This window comes from Cetorhinus maximus, chromosome 6 (assembly GCF_964194155.1).
Source record: "Cetorhinus maximus chromosome 6, sCetMax3.hap1.1, whole genome shotgun sequence".
In the NCBI taxonomy this organism is placed as follows: Eukaryota; Metazoa; Chordata; class Chondrichthyes; order Lamniformes; family Cetorhinidae; genus Cetorhinus; species Cetorhinus maximus.
In genome coordinates, this window is record NC_135884.1 from 122785401 (window position 1) to 122806953 (window position 21553).

Sequence of the window (21553 nt, forward strand, 5' to 3'; positions counted from 1 at the left end):
ACAAGATTTTGAAGTCATCTTCCGACTAGGCACTTTACAGCCTTCTGGGCTGAATATTGAATTCAACAACTTTAGATCTTAAACTCCCCCTCCCCCCATCCCCACCCCGTTTCTTTCCCCCCCCCACCCGCCTTTTTTTTCAATAATTTATATAGATTCTTCTTTCCCCACCTATTTCCATTATTTTTAAATCTAAAACTAAAACCTTTAGTCTTTCCACCCCACCCCCACTAGAGCTGTACTTTGAATATCCTGTCTTGCATTCTTAATTAGCACTTTTCTCAGACAAAGACCACCACCTTCAACACCTCTTTGACCCTTTTGTCTCTGACATCTTTTGATTATCTGCTCACACCACACCCTCAATGTGTCTCTTCCCCCCCACCCACCTTAAACCAATTTATATTTCTCCCTTGTTGAAACTATGCTTCAGTTCTGCTGAAGGGCCATGAGGGCTCGAAACGTTGACTGATTTCTTCTCCACCGATGCTGCCAGACTTGCTGAGTTTTTCCAGGTAATTCTGTTTTTATTTTGTTTAAGATTTTGAAGTGGCTTGACAAAATAGACACAGGTTACTTCTCCCTGGCTGGGGAATCTAGAACACACAGACAGTCTCAGTATAAGGAGCTGATCATTTAGGGCCGAGGGGGAGAGAGATTTTTTCACTCAAAGGCTTGTGAAGCTTTGGAACTCTCCACGTCAGAGGGTTGTGAATGCTTCATCGTTGAATATATTTAATGCTGAGATAGACCGATTTTTGACCCCTCAGGCAATCGAGGAATGGGGAGTGGGCTGGAAATTAGACTTGAGACCACAAACACATTAGTCATGATCGTACAGAACAGTTGATGCTACTATTTATGTTCTTATGCTTTTAGCATATTCTTCCTTGATAAAGTTAGATGTAAAGTACTCATTTAGTACCTCTGCCATCCCACCTGACTCCATGCATAGACCCCCTTTTTGGCCCTTAATCAGCCCCACCCTCTCCTCTTACTACTGTAAGAATATGCCCATAGGAGACTTTTGGGTTCTCCTTTATGTTACCAGTGTCTTCTCAGACTCTTTCTTTACCTCTCTCTTTTCCTGAGCTTACATCTGTCATACGCCCTCTTTTTCTGCTTCATCTTACTCTTTCATCATCCCCAGGGAGCTTTGACTTTGGTTTCCCTACCTGTGCCCTGCCTTTTCCTCGTCTGAACGCAAGCACATCTATGTCTACTCCTGTTGACAAATAATAATCCATCTACCCAAAATTGTTAAAGAGTACTCAAGAGTACTCCTCTCATTACCATGGCACAGAAAATGAGAAAGCTACCAACATTAAGGTTTTAGACTGCCAATTTTTTGCAAATCAACCAAAAAAATGGCTTAAGATTGCCAAAAATACTTTGATCCAAGGCCCATATCGCAAGCATGAGAAAATCCTGATAATGATTATACTCAAATTTTGCAGCAGGAGGGGAAACAAATCACAATATGAGGAAGTAGATAAAGGAGAAAGGAAAAGAAAGCATTTATACAACACTTACACATACTCCATATCTAATGAATTATTTCTGAATTGCAGTCACTTACACAAGCAAACACTCCAGCCAATTCAACACAAGATTCTTGAAATAACAAGGTTAATATCCAATTAGTCTGTGTTCTTGTGGTGTTGATTGAGCAAGGTTTGATAGCCAGCATAGCAGGAAAACTTGCTGTTGAGCCAAAGTAACACTTCTAATTGAACATTTCAAATAGAGGTCAAAGGGCAACTTCATATGAATATCAAATAAAACATGGCAGACTAAAGCTCATGGACTTGAGTGTCAACGCTAAAAAGTACATCTAAAAATGACAGAAGTTTAAGACTCCTAGTTAAATGCAAAAGAACTGAACAGATTACATCTATTTGGATATGCAGAGATATTTTCTGCATCTTTACCACAGAACATGCTGTATGGCTAAACTCATCGCAGTTGGAGAAAAACCCCAAAGTTCCTCCTAGGTTTAAGAGTAGAATTTTGGAACAAGGTCCTTCAGCAAATCTCTCAACTAATTTTTGCAAATTGGTTGGTTTTTTTTGGTTTAAATTCATGGGATGCAGGATAATAGCAGCATTTATTGCCCATAGCAATTTCCCTTGAAATGATGGTGATAAGCCCCCTTTCTTAAACCTCTGCAGTCTGTGCAGTGAAGATAGGCTCACTGCTGTGAGGTAAGGAGTTCCAGGATTTTGACACAGTAATAATGAAGGAATGTCAATAAATTTCCAAGTTAGGATGGTATGGTGGAGGTGGTGTTCCTATGCCTCTGCTTCCCTTGTCCTTCTAGATGGTAGAGGTCATAGTTTTGGAAGGTGCCAAAGGCGGCTTGGCAAGTTGCTGCAGTGCACCTTATAGCTGTCACAGTGCACTAGTGATGGAGGGAGTGGACATTTAAGATGGTTAATGGGGCATTAATCATGCGGGTTGCTTTTTCCTGGATGTTATCAAGCTTTGAATGTTGTTGGAGCCACACTCACCCAGGTTAGTGGAGAGTATTCCATCAAACTCCTGACTACAGAACCTGGTGGAAAGGGTTTGGCAAGTCAGGTGGTAAGTCACTCACCACAATACCCAGCCTCTGATCTGCTCTCATCGTCACAGTATTTATGTGGCTTATCCACTTAAATTTCTGGTCAGTTGTAAGCGCAGGGTTTTGATAACGGAGGGTCTGATGATGGCAATGCCCCTGTATACCATAGGAAGATGGTTAGACCTAATGGTTATTGCCTGGCATTTGTATGGCAAAATCATTACTTGCCACTTATCAGTCCAAGCCTAGATGTTGTCCAAGTCTTGCTATATTTGAAAACAGGCTTTCGTTATTTGAGGAATTGTGATTGAAACTTCACTGTGCAATCATCAGCATGCATTCCCAGTTCTGAACTTAAAATACTAAGATCATTGAAAAAACAGTTCAAGTTGTGTTAGGATCCCAGCTATAAGGATACTGAACAAGCCTGATACTTGTTAGGAATTCGAAACAATATGAGCTTCTACTTAATCCAACAGGCTTAGCTCAGCCTAACTTTTTTACTGTACCTTTCACTCTGATCGGCTTTTAAATACACTCATACTCGGAGAAGCAGTTCCTTTTTCTCTCAATCTGGCTGCATAGGTCAGAGCTCAGGTCTACGGTATATTCCTACCAATATGACCTCCTAGTCCAAGTATAGGTGCCGCTGACAGTCACACGTGACACATGTGGACACTCCCTTGCCGTATATTCCGTAACTGGACTTCTCTCTTTACAGAACTACATGGTCCTACCCAGTTCTCCAGAACACCCTCTTATCCTCTCTAAACATACAGCACTGAGTTCCCTGGTTAAACACAATTGACTGGATGTCTGCAGCCTCCAGGTCAGCTTCTCTTAAACTTACTTTTCCCTAAAGATAAACAAAGCCACAAGTTTTCCTTTTAGAGCACAGTTCCACCCTCAGAAATTTCCTCCAGAGCAATCTGAGGGCTTTCTTGCTTTTAAAAGTCTCTTAGCTGGACCAAAAGTTCAAGCACAGTTTTATACACATACATGCATACTGAACCAAACCGAAAGTAAACAAACCCTAAATCACAAACTGAAAGTAAACTCTACATTCTTAACATAATGCACAATAGACACAGTTATAACAGTTGGTTGAGCCTATGACACCATTGTGATGTCCTGTGGCTTAGTAGCTGGCCTCCAACAACTACAGCCATGTTTTTGTGCTACATATGATTCCAGTCAGTGGAGAGATTTCTCCTGATTCCTTCAATTTTACTTGAGTTCCGTAGTTTCGCAGCTTAGCCAAATACTGCTTTAATTTCAAGGGCAGCCACTCTCACACCTCACATCTGGAATTCAGTCCTTTTGTACACATTTGGTCCAGGGCTCTAATGAACTTTGGAACAGAGTAATCTTGGCAGAACCCAAACTTAGCATCAGTAAGCAGGGTATTGGTGAACAAATGCCACTTGATATAGTTCTGTTGATGACACCTTACATCACTTTCCTGATGAGGTGGTAATTGGCCAGATTGGATTGGTCCTGCTGTTTGTGGATAGGGCATACCTGGGCAATTTTTCACTTTGTCAGTCAGTGCCAGTGTTGTAGCTGTGCTGGAACACTTGCTAGAGGTACAGCAAGTTCTAGAGCTTAAATCTTCAGCAATACAAGGGTGCTGTCAGAGCCTTTGCTGTATCCTGTATACTCATCCATTTCTTATTACTGTATTAAAAATTGATCACGAGAATTGTAGATTAAGAGATCAGCATTTATGATCCCTGACAAAAACTTGATGACTTACCAACATAATGCAAAATTTATGAGTAAATTGAATTTAATGAATTATTTTATGGGTAACCTTAAAATAGTTGCCACTGTAACGTGCAATGCCATTCCAGATGATAGGTTTCATGAAGAGCATCTCAGCTAGCAAATTCTCCCAACAAGGATTTCTACTGTTTAAACGAAAGTTCTCAAAATAAATTCCCATGATAGTTGCACCACAAATTAGACTGAGAATTAAAAACAACAGTTCTAGTCATACACATTCAAAAACAGCTGTTGGTTGATTTGCACAAGTCCAATTTTTAGGTAAGGCACATCACCATGAACGCACATTTCAGTTAGTCTTTTGTACATTCTTTTGAAATGCTTTGTACACGAGAGAAAGCTGTTAAATCTACCTTACTTATTCCATAAAGCAAATCTTTTAATGCCACCAGACTTCTTAAATTATCACTAGGCCAGAATGGTCAGAAATACAGTATGATGAAGGATTTCTAAAAATTGATTCTGAATAAAATTGAAGACGTACTACATAAAACAATGGTATCAAGTTTAAAAGTTCTCCTGCCTGTTTGAAGTGAACTACTAAGAAAGAGGTGCAAAGAGGGAAAATGGTACCAAATTAAGATACGATTCCAAACCAAAAGACAAGGTAGAAGTGTGAGAAGGGCAAAACGGCAAAGAAATATTTCAAACTGCATATGTCAAGAGAAGTGAATGAAGTTTATTAGTTTTATTTAGAAAAAATAAGGATGGAGTGGGGCCACTTGAAGTGGGATCTGTGAGGATATGACAACTGATGCTGCAAGTGTTAAGAATGGTGGCAAAATGGTATTGTGTGGACTAGTGTTCCAGAGATGCTCTGTGGACCAGGGTTCAAATCCCACCATGGCAGATGGTGAAATTTAAATGCAATAAAAATCTGGAATTAAAAGTCTAATGATGACCATGAAATCATTCTGATTGTAAAAACCCATCTGGTCCACTAATGTTCTTTAGGGAAGGGAGTCTGCTGTCCTGCATGTCTGGCCTACATGTGACTTCAGGCCCACAGCAATGTGGTTGACTCTTAAAAATGCCCTCTGAACGAGAGCAATTAAGGATGGGCAATAAATGCTGGTCTAGCCAGCGACACCCACATCCCATGAGTGATATCACAGATCATCCAAAAAGGGATGGGAGATTGAAGCTCAGCACAGAGTCAAGTAGAATGCCCAAGTTGCAAACAGTATGATTCAGCATCAGGTGGTGGCCAGAGAGAGGGATGGAGTGTGGCAAGAATTGGAGACAATGGCTTTTCTTCCCACTATTTAACTGAAGGAAGTTTCTGTTCATCCAACCTAGGGCACTACACATCACCTGACATAGAGAGCTACACAGCAGAGAAACCATTGAAATAGATTTAGATTAAACCTTCAGAGAATCATTACTGACAAGGGATTTGCCCACTGAACCTGCAGAGGAAGAATAAAAAAAAAGATAACTGTCAAGTTTGTGAGCCTTGTTTTGCAGAGTGCTTTATTTATGTTTGGCAAAGTGGTTGTTCTGCACCTGCTGGATGACAGTTAGTTAATTAAGATATTTTAACTTTATAAAACATTCGGGTACTGACTGTACTGAGTATAACAAATTTTTGATCCATCTAATACAGGGTACCTGGAGTAATGTGCACAGCCCCCTGTTGACAACCAGGTGTGGCTCTTCTAATCTCTGCCATGCAATTTGTTTCAGGAAAGTGGCTGCTAATTACAATTTTAAAAACTCCTTTAGCGTAGTTTGTGGAATATTGCTGTGCACAAAACAGTTGCCACTATCTCTCAGAACTCCACCGGATATTAATTCAATGTGAGGTGCTTTGCGACACTGAAAAGACACAAGAAAGTGAACAGATGCAAATCTCTTGTCTTTGAGTGGCAGCAATTTTAAGCCCAATTCAGCTTATTGCATTAAAATAAGCTTAGAGGTATGTAAGCAGTGTCAACATGGGATGTGTTTAGTTTTTAGTGCCACTGAATTTTTGAAAAACCCAATTTTGTTTATTGCATTCAACTAGGATATACGAGTGTTTAAAGGAAGTGGTCAACATTTTCACACATGCACAGCTTTCATATGGCTTTTTCCATCAGATGTAAACCTGCCTTTTCAACTCAGGAGAAAACAGTTTCCAAATTAGACTATCAAGGTACAAGGCCAGATTTTTGACTAAATCTGTATTAATATTTCTAGGTCTGTTTTTACACAGACAGCTTCATGTAGTGTCCCCCACCACCACCCAACCCCACCACCACCACCCAACCCCACCCCCCAACCCCACCACCACCCCCCAACCCCACCACCACCCCCCAACCCCACCACCACCACCCAACCCCACCACCACCACCCAACCCCACCACCACCACCACCCAACCCCACCACCACCACCACCCAACCCCACCACCACCACCACCCAACCCCACCACCACCACCACCCAACCCCACCACCACCACCACCCAACCCCACCACCACCACCACCCAACCCCACCACCACCACCACCCAACCCCACCACCACCACCACCCAACCCCACCACCACCACCACCCAACCCCACCACCACCACCACCCAACCCCACCACCACCACCACCCAACCCCACCACCACCACCACCCAACCCCACCACCACCACCACCCAACCCCACCACCACCACCACCCCACCACCACCCAACCCCATCACCACTACCACCCACTCCCCCCACCACCACCACCCACTCCCCCCACCACCACCACCCACTCCCCCCACCACCACCACCACCCACTCCCCCCACCACCACCACCACCCACTCCCCCCACCACCACCACCACCCACTCCCCCCACCACCACCACCACCCACTCCCCCCACCACCACCACCACCCACTCCCCCCACCACCACCACCACCCACTCCCCCCACCACCACCACCACCCACTCCCCCCACCACCACCACCCACTCCCCCCACCACCACCACCCACTCCCCCCACCACCACCACCCACTCCCCCCACCACCACCACCCACTCCCCCCACCACCACCACCCACTCCCCCCACCACCACCACCCACTCCCCCCACCACCACCACCCACTCCCCCCACCCCAAGAGTAAGAAGTTGAAATCCTTGATGAAAAAATAACCAGAAATCCTCCATTTATGAAAAATACTGTTGTAGTAAAGATACTAACTTGATCACAAATGTTTTATGGGTTTCTGCTAGTAAAATCAAATTAGATGGTCAACATGGGTACATGAAGAAAAGGTCTCATCTTTGATACAGCTCCTCTGGAAAAAACAGCACTGACAATATGAAAGCTGAAATCAGTGAAATTTTATAACGAAAATGGTTGACTGATAGAACCCAGAGGGCAATACTTCAGGAATTATCATCAGCCTGGGAAAATGTTACCAGTGGGCAACCTCAAGAGGTTTTCCAGGATCTCTTTTGCTTAACATTTAATAAATAAGGAGCTCAAAGTCACAATAACAAGTGGTATTAATATAGTACCTTTAATGTCATAAACATTGCAAGATGAGTCACAGAAGCAGTAAAGCAAAATTTAACATTGAGCCAAAGGTAATATGAGGGAGGATGGCTAAAACCTTGGTCAGAGGTAGATTTTAAGGAGCGACAAAGGAGGAAAGAGATAGGGACAAGAGGGGTTTAAGGGGGGAATTCTAGAGCTTGGGGCTTTGATAGTTGAAGTCATGGCCACCAATGGTGGAACAATTAAAATCAGGGGTGCACAAGAGGCCAAAATTAGATGAGCAATGGGTTGTGGAGCAAGAAGAGATTACAGATATAGGGAAGAGCAAGGCCAGTGAGGGAAGTGAAAACCAGGAAGCAAGCTTTAAAATCAAGGTGCTGCTTCTCCAAGAGCCAGCATTGGTAAATGACAGCAGGACACTAGGTGAATAGAACTTGGTGCAAGTAAAGACACAGGCAGAGCATTAGATGGCCTCAAGTTTACAAAGGGTAGAATGTCAGTGGTCATCCAGGAATGCAGCAGAATAATCCTGTGGGTCTGGGCATCAGCAACACCCACATCCCATGAACAAATAAAAAACCAAGTCTAGAGGTGGCAGAGTCAGATGATCAGCTGAGGCAGGGGCAGAGACAGATGATTTTATGGAGGTGGAAACAGGCAGTCTCAGTGGAGGTGCAGATATGTAGCCAGAATCCCATCTCAAGGTCAACTAAGGAGATGGTGGAAGCAGATAACACAATCATTCAAATTAGATGCATTTCTTGTGGAAAATAGTATTTTGGAATACAGTACATGAGCAATTTGATACATAAAATATGCTAAGCGTGTCATGCTCAAGAGGAACAGATGACTTAGATTTTACTTAGTTCTGTTGAAGGGTCATTCGGACTCAAAACGTTAACTGTGTCCCTCTCCGCAGATGCTGCCAGACTTGCTGAGTTTTTCCAGGTGTTTTTGTTTTGGATTTCCAGCTTCCGCAGCTTTTTGCTTTTGACTTAGATCTATTCCCACACCATTCACCACAAAAATTTTCCTCACTTCATGCCAGAGTCTGGTATAAATTGAGATTGATCACTATAATTGACCAACAACTCAATTATAGGAACACAAGTAGATTGTTGGATCCCGAGAGGTTGCTTCCATATTCAATTAAATTATCTTATTGGTACATCAATTTAATTCACGTGCCTTTGTTTCACATCACTGATACTCTTATCTAACAAAGATCTCAAGTACTGAAAGCTCAAATTGAATCTACATCCAGAGCCTATCAAGGGAGAGAATCCAGGTTTGTACTATCCTTTGAGAAAAACTGTTTCATCATTTCGTCCCTGAATAGCCGAACTCCAACTTTACAATTATGTCCCCAGGTTCTTGATTTACCACTAGAGGAAACAGTTTCTGTATCTATCCCAACACATCCTTTTAACACCTTGATCCAATCACCCCAATATTCAATGCTCAAAAAAAATACAAGCAATCTTCATAATTTAACCCTTTAAACTCTCATCAGGGTACGTTATGGCTACTAGGAAGGCAGATGGTGGGTTAGAAGGAGCATAGCCAGTTTTCATCCAGCAATTCCAATGAAAGCTTTAGAAATCTTGGAAAATTAGCTTCTTACAAAGATTTTTCAACTTCAAAGATGACACGTCAATGTGTTGTAGGACCAAGTATCAACAGAATGTCAGGTAATAGCTATATACTGAAGTACCTATACACCTCCCCAGAACATCACCTGCCACACCAAGATCATTTCAGACTTCACGTTTGTTTTGAAAGGCACCAATTAATTGCGGTAACCTTCAGAATCATTGTAAAAACTCCGATTGTCACGGATTCTCATATCACTATCTATGGAGATGTCGTGAAAACCGATGGGTCTCAAACCTTTGAAGGTAACAGTATTACATTTACATGGTTCACCACACTCTTGCTGGTGCAGCACGAAAATTTAAACAGGGCATTATTATATAGGCATGGCTTGTCAAATCTGACCTGGAAGAGTTCATTTTAAGCCAAATAGTAGCCTCACTATAGCAAGCCTGTGGAGATCAAACATGTTTGCCACAGCGAGCAGCTCATTCAATTGAATTACTGAACTTGTGATACGGCTGAGACGCACCCACTATCCAACCTCTATCACCAATATTTCAGCAATCATTTGGATCTTCTGCTTTCTAATTATGCAGTACAACTAAAACATCTCCAGTGAAGGATCTTAATGGACTGTTCCATTAGATATCACAAGTTTTAGCCTTCAATACTCTAGTCAAGAATGACCTTGTAATCATATAACATCTTACACAGCTATAGAACAACCAAAACTGAACAGCTTATTAATTACTTTTTGTACTTTTTTTTGTAGGCAAACCTGATCTAGCAGCTCAAAAGTAGGCATCCATGAGGCACATGGGCCAACAGCAGAATTTTATTGAGCCACAATCTGTAACCTCATTGCCCAGCATATCCCTCACTTTACCATTACCATAATTCCAGGTTATCAACCCTGGTTCAACAGGAGTGAAGAGGACCAGGCACACCTAAAACTAAGGTGCCAACTTGGTGAAACTACTACATGCATGTTAAATGCCAAAGGCAGCATGTGATAGTAAGGGCAAAGTGATCTTAACCAACGGGTCAGATCAAAGCTCTGCAGTACTACCACAACCAGTCAATGAAATAAATACACAACAAACTTGAGGTGGTGGCTCCACAAACATCCCCATCTTCAATGAAGGCGTAGCCCAAGACATTAGTGCAAAAGACAAGGCTGAAACATTTGCAACCATCTTCAGCCAGAAGTGCGGAGTGGATGATCCATCTCAGCTCCCTTCTAAGATCCCCACCCAGATGCCAGTCTTCATTTTTTTTGATTTGATTCACTCCATGGGGTGAAGAAACAGGTGAACGCACTGGATGCACAGGCCCTGACAACATCCCAACTATAGTTCTGAAAACTTGTGCTCCAGAACCAGCTGCACCCCAGCTACAACACTGGCCATCTACCCAACAAAATGGAAAATTGTCCAGGTATTTATGTCTTGCACAAAAAACAGGACAAACACAATCTGGCTAATTACTGCCCCATCAGTATACTCTCAATCACCAAAAAAGTGATAAAAGGAGTCTTTGACAGTACTACCAAGTAGCATTTGCTCAGCAATAACCTATTCACTGATTCTCAGTTTAGGGTCTGCCATTTCAGCTCCAGGCCTCATTACAGCCTTGATCAAAAGAGCTAAGTTCCAAAGTGAGCGCGACTATCCTTGACACCAAAGCAACATTTCATAAGTGTGACGTCAAGAAGCCTTAGCAAAACTGAGTTAAGGGAATTGAGGAAAACTTTTCACTGGTTAGAGTTATATCTAGCACAAAAGGAAAATTGTTCTGGTTATTGGATTTCATTTCTGGAGGTATTTTGGATCTGGTTCAGGGGAAGGAGCTGGATCAAGTGATAGTAGAGGAGTATTTAAGCAACAGTGATCATAATATCAAAAAACTATAGAAAAGGGCAAGCAGCAATCCAGAGTAAAAAATAATTAATGGGGGAGCTTAAGCGACCTGAGAATGGACCTGGTGCAAGTAAACTGGAATCAAAGATTGGCAGCAAAACCGGAACGGAACAATTCAAAAAAGAGATAGCTCAAATACAGTCAAGTACATTCCCACAAGAGAGAAAGATAGGACAAAAAGCGAGAGCTCCCTGGATAACAACAGAGAGCAAGATGAAGCAGAAAATGGTCCATATGACAGATGGCAAGTGGACAATATAATTGAGAACCAGATTGAATACAGAAAGTTCAGTGGAAAGTGAGAAAAGAGATGAGGAGCAAAGATAGAGTGTGATAAGAGGCTGGCTCTTAATATAAAAGGGAATTATAAAGTCTTCTATAGGTATATAAATAGTAAAAGGAAGGTAAGAGGAGGATTGGGGCTGATTAGGGATCAAAAGTTGGTTTAGGTGTGGAGGCAGAGTACTTGGCTGAGGCACTAAATGAGTACTTCACCAAGGAAGATGATGCTGTGCAAGTCATAGTGAAAGGTGAAGTAGTTGAGGCACTCGTTAGACCAAAAATTGATGAACAGTAGGTATTAAACAGGTTTGCTGTACTTAAGTTGATGTGTCTTCAGGACCAGAAGAGAAGCATCTGAGGATACTAAAGGAAGAGTAGAAATTGCAGAGGCACTTGCCATAACCTTCCAATCCTCTTTAGATAGAAGGATGATACCAGAAGGCTGGAGAATTGCAAATGTTACACCCTTTTCAGAAAAAGGTATGAGGGTAAGCTCAGCAACTACAAGCCAGCTGATTTAACATAGTTGGTGGGAAAGTTTTGCGAAAAAATAATCCAGGGCAAATTAACATTCATTTAGACAAACGTGGATTAAAAAGCCAGCATGGATTTGTTAAGGGCAAATTGTTTAACGAAGTTGATTTGAGTTTTTGATGAACAGTCTGTTCATGAGGGTAATGCGGTTGTTGTGATTTACCTGGACTTTCAAAAAACATTTGATAAAGTGCCACATAATAGGCTTATCAGCAGTTAAAGCCCATGAAGTAAAAGGGACAGTGACAAGAGAGAAGTGGTGAACGGTTGTTTTTCAGGCTGAAAATATATAGCAGAGTTCCTCAGGGGTCAGTGTTAGAACTACTGCTTTTCTTGACCTATATTAGTGACAGATTTGGGTATACAATATATAATTTCAAAATTTGCAGATGACAAAATTTGGAAGTACTGTGTACTGAGGAGGATAGTGATAAACTTCAAAAAGGACATACACTATTGGAATCCGTGGATACAAGCCAGATGAAATTTAATATAGCGCGCTGCAAAATGATGCATTTTGGTAGGAAGAACAAAGAGAAACAGTATAAAATAAAGGACACAATTCTAAAGAGGGTGCAGAAACAGAGGTACATGTGTATAAATCTTTGAAGGTGGTTTGGCAGTTTGAGAAATTCGTTAATAATGCATACCGGATCCTAGGTTTTATAAGTAGAGGCATGGAGTATAAAAGCAAGGAAGTTACAATGATCCTTTATAAAACACTGATTCAGTAGTCCATCCAATTCTAGGCACGAGGATGTGAAGGCATTAAAGAAGGTGCATAAAAAATTTAAAAGAATGGTTCGAGGGGTGAGGAACTTCAAAGAGGAAGCTGGGGCTTTTCTCCTTAGAGAAGATTAAGACGAGATTTGATAGAGGTGTTCAAAATCATGAGGGGTCTGGACAAAGTAGAAAGGGCAAAACGCATTCTGTTGGACGGTTCCAGTACCAGAGAACACTGATTCAGTGTGATTGGAAAAAGCTACGTGATGGGAAGGAAAACTTTATGCAGCCAGTGGTTAGGATCCAAAATGCACTGCCTGAATGTGCGCAGGTGCTGATTCATTGAGGCTTTCAAAAGAGGGTAGTTACCTGGAGAACAAATTTGCAGGGCTACCGGGAAAAAGCAGGGCAAGCGTTTGCAGAGAGCCTGCACAGACATGATGGGCCGAATGGACTCCTTCTGTGCTGCAACCATTTTATGATTTTATAATCTCAGCCCCAGGACATTGAGGCAGGAGTTCCTCAGGATAGTGTCCCAGGCCCAACCATTTTCAACAATGACCTTCACTCTATCATAAGTCAGAAGTGGGGATGTTTGTTGATGCAGTGCTCAGTACCATTCACAAAGCAGTTCATGCCCTAATGCAACAAGACCTGGTCAACATTCAGGCTTGGGCTGTCAGTGGCAAACAACATTCATGCCACACAAGTGCCAGGCAATGACCATCTCCAACAAGAGAAAATCCAACCATCTCCACTCAACATTCAAAGCCGTGAACATCACTGAAAGCCCACCGACATCCAGGGGACTACAACTGACTGACCATATAAATACTGTGGCTACAAGAGCAGGTTAGAGGCTAGCAAGTCTATGACAAGACAGAGCTCCCTGGGTCCCCAAATCCTGTTCACCATCAAGGCACAAGCCAGGAGTGTGATGGAATACTCTCCACTTGCCTGGATGATTACAGCTCCAGCAACACAAGAAGCTTGACAGCATCCAGGACTAAGCAGCCCACCTGATCCACATCCTATTCACCACACCTTAAACATTCACTCCCTCCACCACCGACACACGATGAGGAGCAGTGTGTACCATCTACAAAATGCACTGCAACTTGCCAAACCTCCTTCAACAGCATCTTCCAAACTCGCAAACCCTACCACCTAGAAGGACAAGGGCAGATGCATGGGAACATCAGCACCTGCAAGTTTCCTTCCAAACCACGCACCATCCTGACTTGGAACTATATTATCGTTCATTCATTGTTGGTCAAAAACCTGGAACTTCCTCTCTAATAGCAATGTGGATGTATCAACATGAACATCAGTTCAAAAGGCAGCTCACTACCATCTCAAGGGCAATTAGAGATGGACAACAAATGCTGGCCTTTCCAGCAATGGTCACATCCAATGAGCCAATAAAAAAAGCAGCAGCCCATCTAACAATAGCAATAAAATGGACAATTATTTGTTTTGTGGGGACAACATTGATCAAATCATAAATGTTGGCTCGGAACACAAGAGAACACATTGGCTTTTCTTCAACAAGCAAAGGAACATTTATGTCCACTTAAACCACCAGATAGGGCATTGGTTTAATATGTCACCCGAAAGATAACATCTTCAGCAACGCAGCATTCCCTCAACACTGCACTGAAATGTCAACCTGGATTACGGTGTCCCTGACTCTCAGATGAGAGTGCCACCACTGCGCCAAACTGTTGCATGCAATCTTCCCAAAGTAATTTACTATCTATGAAGTGCTTTGAGATGTCCCAAGGGCAAGGAAGGTACCATATAAAAGCAAGTTTGCCTTTCTTCTTTTCATCTGTCCATTATAGTGGATGGAGGCTTTAGCTCTCAAAATCTTTAACAGCAGTATGCTTAGACAAATTACCATGCCAAAATGTTTGTCAACTGGTACTTCCAAGCAAAATTAATGATTTCAACCGTTGAGTCAAATGGATTTTACAGGACTTCGTAAAAGACATTTTGGTGAAAGGTATCAATTTCTAGATAACACCACACATACAGCAGTGAATCACATGAAACCAATGAATATCAGTTTAATTACTGGTAAGCTTTTCCAGGTTGCCTTAAAGCAACTGAATGACATTTAAGTCACAACAACAACATTTTAACACTAATGTACCTGACCAAAGTTAAAATTTTAATTGTGCGTTTGGTTTGCAACATTCATACCAGTCAATCCCACATTTAATCCCTTATACTGTTCTTTAGAACATTCTGAAAAAATAAAAATTTCACAACTACTGAAACAATTAACTGATTCCAATTAGACTTAAAAATGGTGGTAGAATGGAGGACTTGCTTAGTATTTAAATATTGAAAACCCACTGCACATAATAAGTGAACACAGGTTTTGAACTTGCAAATCTGGGAATCCAACTTCTGCACTATTTCAGTCAACTTACTTTAAAGCCAGTTTGCCAGTTTTCAAATAATGCGATAAACACCAGGCAGCATATTAGGTCAGTGAAGAACAGAGCCTTGTCCTAGAAATAATGCAGTGTCCAACTACTTCTGCAGCCAATTCCAGAGTACAAAATTATTAACTAAAGCTAGCATGAGTAACAAAGTCACCCTATCCTTGGGCCATTTAATCATATCTTTATATTCCAATTATTTTCCCCAAATGGAATTTTATTCCCCTACTTGCATTAAAGATTTACCCTTCCATTTAATTTCTAGCTAGGCAGTAATAGGTCTGGACCATCATGCAATTCTCAAGAATATTGTTTACATTTGTTCATGATAACTAAGGATTCAACTTAAAGATGGACTAAGTAAAATATTAAAACTGTGTCATGATTATTTCCAAATACAGTTGTGTGCACAATATTAAGGTATTTCCACATTCATGTTACTTCTGGAATGTGATACCACAAAAGATGGTGCAGCTGATTTTAGGAAGGGCTAAAAACCTGCTTCCACCACAATAAAATTTTACTTGCTATAATGAACAGCCATGACAGTCTTTTGTATTTGCCATTTCAAATAACTTTCTAGTTGTACTAATTTTTAAGTAACATTTCTCAAAATCAGTATCTGGTACACAAATGCACGATTGAGCAATTCCTCAAGCATTTGCCCTTTCCTAGGGAAAGCAAAGCTCTTTCAAACTAAAGCAGCCAATTACAGAGATCTGCTTTTTGTTTCAGTTTCCAAACAAAACAAAGTGATCTAAAATTCAAAATGCACTCTTGTTCATAATCTGCTCCATGTAAATTTTATGATCCACAAAAACATACAATATGTACCACATTATTCTATAGAAAAACCCTGGATACACTGTGCAATTACAACAGCAATTTTAATTTCTATTATAGGGATTCTGAGAACGAAGGGCATCTCGGGTTGCTTTCCATCAAGGTGGAGGTGGTCACTGAGCAAGTAGTGAAGAAATGTATGTGGGGTGGGAGCCCTAGACTAAAGACAGTTAACAAGGTAGCTCTGAAAGGTTATTAGAGATGGAGAGAGACTAGTGACAGTGCTTCCACAAGAAAATTTGAGGGGGCAGAAACTTAATGGCTTGAAAAATGAAAGAGAGATTGGTCATCCAAAATCAGAAACTCCACTATAGGCCAACCTTCACCTTGATTTTGGTTTCAAGTACAAATATAAAAGAAACCACAGTATAACTTGCAACACCCAGACTGGTGACTGATCATGATCATGTTACATTCCTAGAAATCTTCCCTATGATAATTAAGAGTTCATGACAAATTGTTGGAAGTGAGCGTAATTGTCTAAGTATGGAAATTATGTTCTTATATTCTTCAAATATTGTGTCCACCCTCTATCCTAGTAATAATCGCTTAATATGGACTGTTAAAAGGATCAAAGTTGACAAAAGCATTATGGAAATATTTGAGATTCTACCTGCTCAAGTCAGTTGCCATTCAAGTACTAAAGTCCTACGGGAAACAACATTTTAGTTAGTGGTCAATCTATGGAACGAACTCTGAAGGGATGGTGGAAGCAGTTGGTCATGATTCATTCAAATTAGATAGGATTATTTCAAAAACAGTATTTTGGGATAAATTAATTTGAGACATAACGTGCTAAGCGTAGCAGGCTTTGAAGGTGACTCTGGAATTACGGTTCGAAAAAAAGTCCGCACCAGAGCTTGGGTTTTCCCATAGGTTATTTCTGGATCTGTTGTAGGCTAATTGATGGAGATTAATTGCTACCTCAAAAACTCCATCATTGTTTCACACGACTACCAAAATGGTAGATGAAGAAATAGATGGTCTTTCCCCATCTAACAATTCCTCTGTCCCTAGCAACTCAATTTTAATTGGTAAAAATTAGATCTGTACTATATTTCAATAATCTATGTGTTGCGAAATCTAAGAGCAAAATACCTTCCCACTGCTGCATACCCTAGCAAAAAGTCACTCCCTTCTAGCTATACGTCCTGCTGAACTTTTCAGCAGTTGATTCAGTTTGTGTTCATCGTCACACCATTCATGCATGATTGTCTCCACCGCGTGCCATTATGGAGGGAACTTCATCACACAGATGCAAAGGCATGCTACAGAGTGTCGCTTCAGTAATTCAACTGAAATCGAAATAGACAAATCCAGAGTCATCTGCTTACATTAAAAATAAACTTTTAAAGTTTGGCTTTAAAATATCTTGCAAATCAAGAGTCCACCTGCATTTACTTGAAAAGGGAACAAAGAGAAACAAAAGTTTGGCGAGGAGCATGGATGTTTGGCATCCTCAGGGTTAGTTTGACTACTGTCCAGATTCTTCCCAGTCCAGCAATGTCTCAAATTTAAAATTTGCATCCTTGTGTTAAAATCTTTCCACAGCCTCACCCCCTCTCACAGCTAACCTCCTCCAGCCCTACAATACTCAAAGATTCCTTCACTTTTGGTCTCTCGTGCATTCCCGATTTTCATCATTCCACTATTGGTAGCCATGCCAAAATCTGGCTAGGTCCCAAGCTCTGGAATTTCCTCCCTACACTTCTCTCCTCCTTTAATACATTTAAAACCTCCCTTTTCACCGAGATTTTAGTTACCTGTCCAAATATCTCCTTTCACTGTTTGCTGTCAAATTTTGTCTGATAATACACCTGCAATGTGCATGGGATGTTTTACTAGGTTAACTGCACTATATAAATGTAAGTTGTTGTCGTCCATCACCAATGTTGCTGCCAAAGCTCAGGTGTAAAGAGTCTGTTTATCTCAATAAGGTATAGGAATATGTGCATCTGCTAAGGTTTTTTTTAATTGGTCAATTAAAGGCTGGCTGAACCTAATGCAGCAAGAGAGAATGAACTTTAAAACGTCACTCCTTTTTTGAGATACAAACAGGAAACTACACCCTCGTAAGCAAGCTTCATTCAGACACTTGAGGTTAGCACAGATTTTGGATCTTCCTATTATAATTAACCAAGAGGCTCTGTCCCACAATGTAAAAGCAAAATACCTCTCCACTGCTGCACACCTTTGCAAAAAGTCACTGCCCTCTGAAAAATTTCTCTCAAAACATGTGCATTTGGTCAAGAGTCTGGTTGCTTCAGACAAGAGACGGAATAGTTATAATCATTTTTAATAAGCTCATATATACATTCACCTGACAATTTCTCTGCTAGTCCACAATTCTGTTGCACATTTTTTTCTAAATAACCTCATCTCTAGTCAAGGCAATCCACAATCACTTTGCTCCATTTACAATTCATTGCTTATTTTTGAAGTTTGAGATAATGCTTATAAATAAAACACCAATACATTAAACTACATTATTCCATAAATAACATTCACCTCTGAAATTAATCCGAGAATCACAATTGTTACGGTGCAGGAGGCCCATCATATCTGCACCAGTTCTCCAAAAGAGCATCACGACTTAGTGCCATTCTCCTGCTTTTTCACCATCCCCTTGCACATAAATTCCATTCACAATAATCATGTAATGCCCTCTTGAATGCCTCAATTGAACCTGCCTCCACCACACTTTCAGGTAGTGCATTCCAGGCTTGAACCACTCACCGTGCGAAAAAGTTCTCTCACACATCACATTTGCAAATCACTTTAAATTTGTGCCCTCTCATTCTCGATCCTTTTACGAGCAGGAACAGTTCCTCCTTATCTACTCTATCCAGCCCCCTCATGATTTTGAATACATCTATCAAATCTCCTCTTAACCTTCTCCTCTTCAAGGGGAAGAGTCCCAACCTCTCCAATCTATCTTCATAACTAAGTTTCTCATCCCTGGAACCATTCTTGTAAACCTCTTCTACACTCTCTCCAATGCAATCACATTCTTCCTATAGTGTGGCACCCAGAACTGTACAGCACTTCAGCTGAGGTTTAACTAGTGTCTTGTATAAACTCAGCATAACCTCCTTGTTCTTGTAATCTATGCCCAGATTAATAAAGCCCAGGATGCCGTATGCTTTAATAACTTCTCTCCACCTGTCCTACTACCTTCAATTATCTATGCACATATACACCCAGGTCCCTCTGCTCCTGCACCCCCTTAAGAATTGTACCCCTTATTTTATATTGTCTCTCTATATTCTTCCTACCAAAATGAATCACCTCACACTTCTCCGCATTGAACTTCATCTGCCAACTATCTGCCCACTCCGCCAACATGTCTATGTCCTTTTGAAGCCCTATACAATGCTTCCAAGTTTCATATCATCCACAAACTTTGAAATTGTCCCCTGCACACCAAGATCCAGGTCAGTAATATATATCAGGAAAAGCAAGGGTCCCAACACAAACCCCTGGGGAACTCCACTACAAACCTTCCTCCAGCCCGAAAAACATCCATTGACCATTACCCCCCGTTTCCTATTACTCAGCCAATTTTGTATCCATGTTGCTATTGTCCCTTTTATTCCATGAGCTATAACTTTTCTCAAGTTTGTTGTGTGGCATTGTATTGAATGCCTTTAGGAAGTCCACGCACATCATGAAATAATTAGCATTTTACTTAAAAATTGGAATTGCAACTTAATAATCACTGCAGTTTATATTTTTAAAAGAAACCTACCCAAATTTGCTATTTGGGGTGGGGGAAATCAGTTGAACTCCACAAGAATGACCTGATCCCAAACTCAATGAACTAATTGAATTCAATTATGGACAAAACAGTACTTGATATGGTCACAGGGTTATAAATGTTTGACTTGTGCTTTCAGTGTTATTTTCAACATTTATATGCTCAAATTCCAGACCTATGCATAAAAAATAATGGAGCGAAGCGGTCTATCAAAATAAGGAATAGTTTAATGTCAAGCTGTCCAATGCTAGCATAAGATGCTTGAGCCATATTTAACATTTAATTGTGGTGAGCAGGGTTTTACTTCAAAAAGTTGTATTGCAACAAATACTTAAAATATTATATTTTTAGATCTACAGCGTTCACACAGTCATACTATTCCTGGGTTAAAGCATAGTATCAGAGTGTTGCCTCTTTGGATATTCAATATTATCACAATGATAACCAATTGTAAGCTTTGGCACGATATGAAAATCATTGCTGATCAATCAGGAAATGCGTATACTATACATCAGTATTTAATGTGATCGCTAACACTAAATTCATTTGTCAATCTTGATTTTTCTATCTATAATAATGCAATTATCCTAGAGTAACTTCCTCCAACGCCAAATTATCACAACCTAATTAAGGCTAACGAAGCAACCCTGCCCACGGTGAAAATTCAGGGATAACAGCAGAATAAATAAATCACAAAAAGGCTAATTAAAATTATCGGATTCCTCAATACTTTAGAACTTACTTCCGTGGCTACACCTCAAGTCTCAATCAACAACTCTATTCACATTCCCTATCAACACAACGTAAAGGCCCAGAGGAGGGATCACTGAGAAAATTTTCTCCGTAAAACTGTCTAATTATTACTGAGGAGCCAATATTGCTCCTGTATTGTGGTTATCACTGAAGAACGAATATTGTTCCAGCACAGCAACCAGCTGACACAAGCTGGAGAACTGTGGTTTTCAGAGGGCGATTGAAAGGGATCACAGAAATTGAGGAAAGTGGAAAGAGATAATAAGTAGTCAAGCCGACGCGGCAGGGCCCCGGCCCCAGCCCGGGCCCCGGCCCCAGCCCGGGCCCCAGCCCAGCCTCCCGGTGAGAAAGCAACTTCCACAACAGGGAAGGGGGTGGGGAAAAGCACATTATAACTGAGAAGGGAAGTACATAGAAATAGCCCAAACCCTGATACGGGAATAATTTCGGAGAGACTCCAAAGATCGACATAACCTGCAGCGATTCCAGCGCACCTACCAGCCGATGCAAGCGCTCCAAGTAGCAGCTACTCCACGGACCGGGGGAAACCTGGTTACTTCAAAATGGCGGCGGCTCCAGCCTCAGCACCTTTCACCGGGCGCGGAACATCACGCTGACCTTTTTCCGAGGAAAAAGGACTCTCACCCAAATATGTATAGTTTTTAATAGTGTGAGAGTGAGGGGAAATACGATGGCATAAGTTGACAAAGCAGAATAAACCCCGTTTTATTTTGGTGGTAAATGTTCTGAGGTGACCGCAGATGGAGGGTTTATTTGGTCTGTAAACCGCGCATGTGTCTGAAGCAGCAAAGGAGTAATGCGGCTTTACTCGTGGCAATGACTGATGACGTCACGGCGGGCCGGGCGCCGCTCCTGGGTCACGTGCCTCGTGGGTCAC

At 41.3% G+C, this 21553-nt stretch overlaps 1 protein-coding gene across 1 annotated transcript in view; it reads right to left on the minus strand.

Annotated features, from left to right (window-relative positions):
- ap1g1 (adaptor related protein complex 1 subunit gamma 1) overlaps positions 1-21234 on the minus strand; it is a 148084-nt gene extending 126850 nt beyond the window's left edge. The window contains exon 1 of the mRNA XM_078544417.1: positions 21154-21234. The gene's annotated coding sequence lies outside the window, so the exon portion shown is untranslated. The remainder of the gene's footprint in view (positions 1-21153) is intronic.
- Positions 21235-21553: the final 319 nt, after the last annotated feature.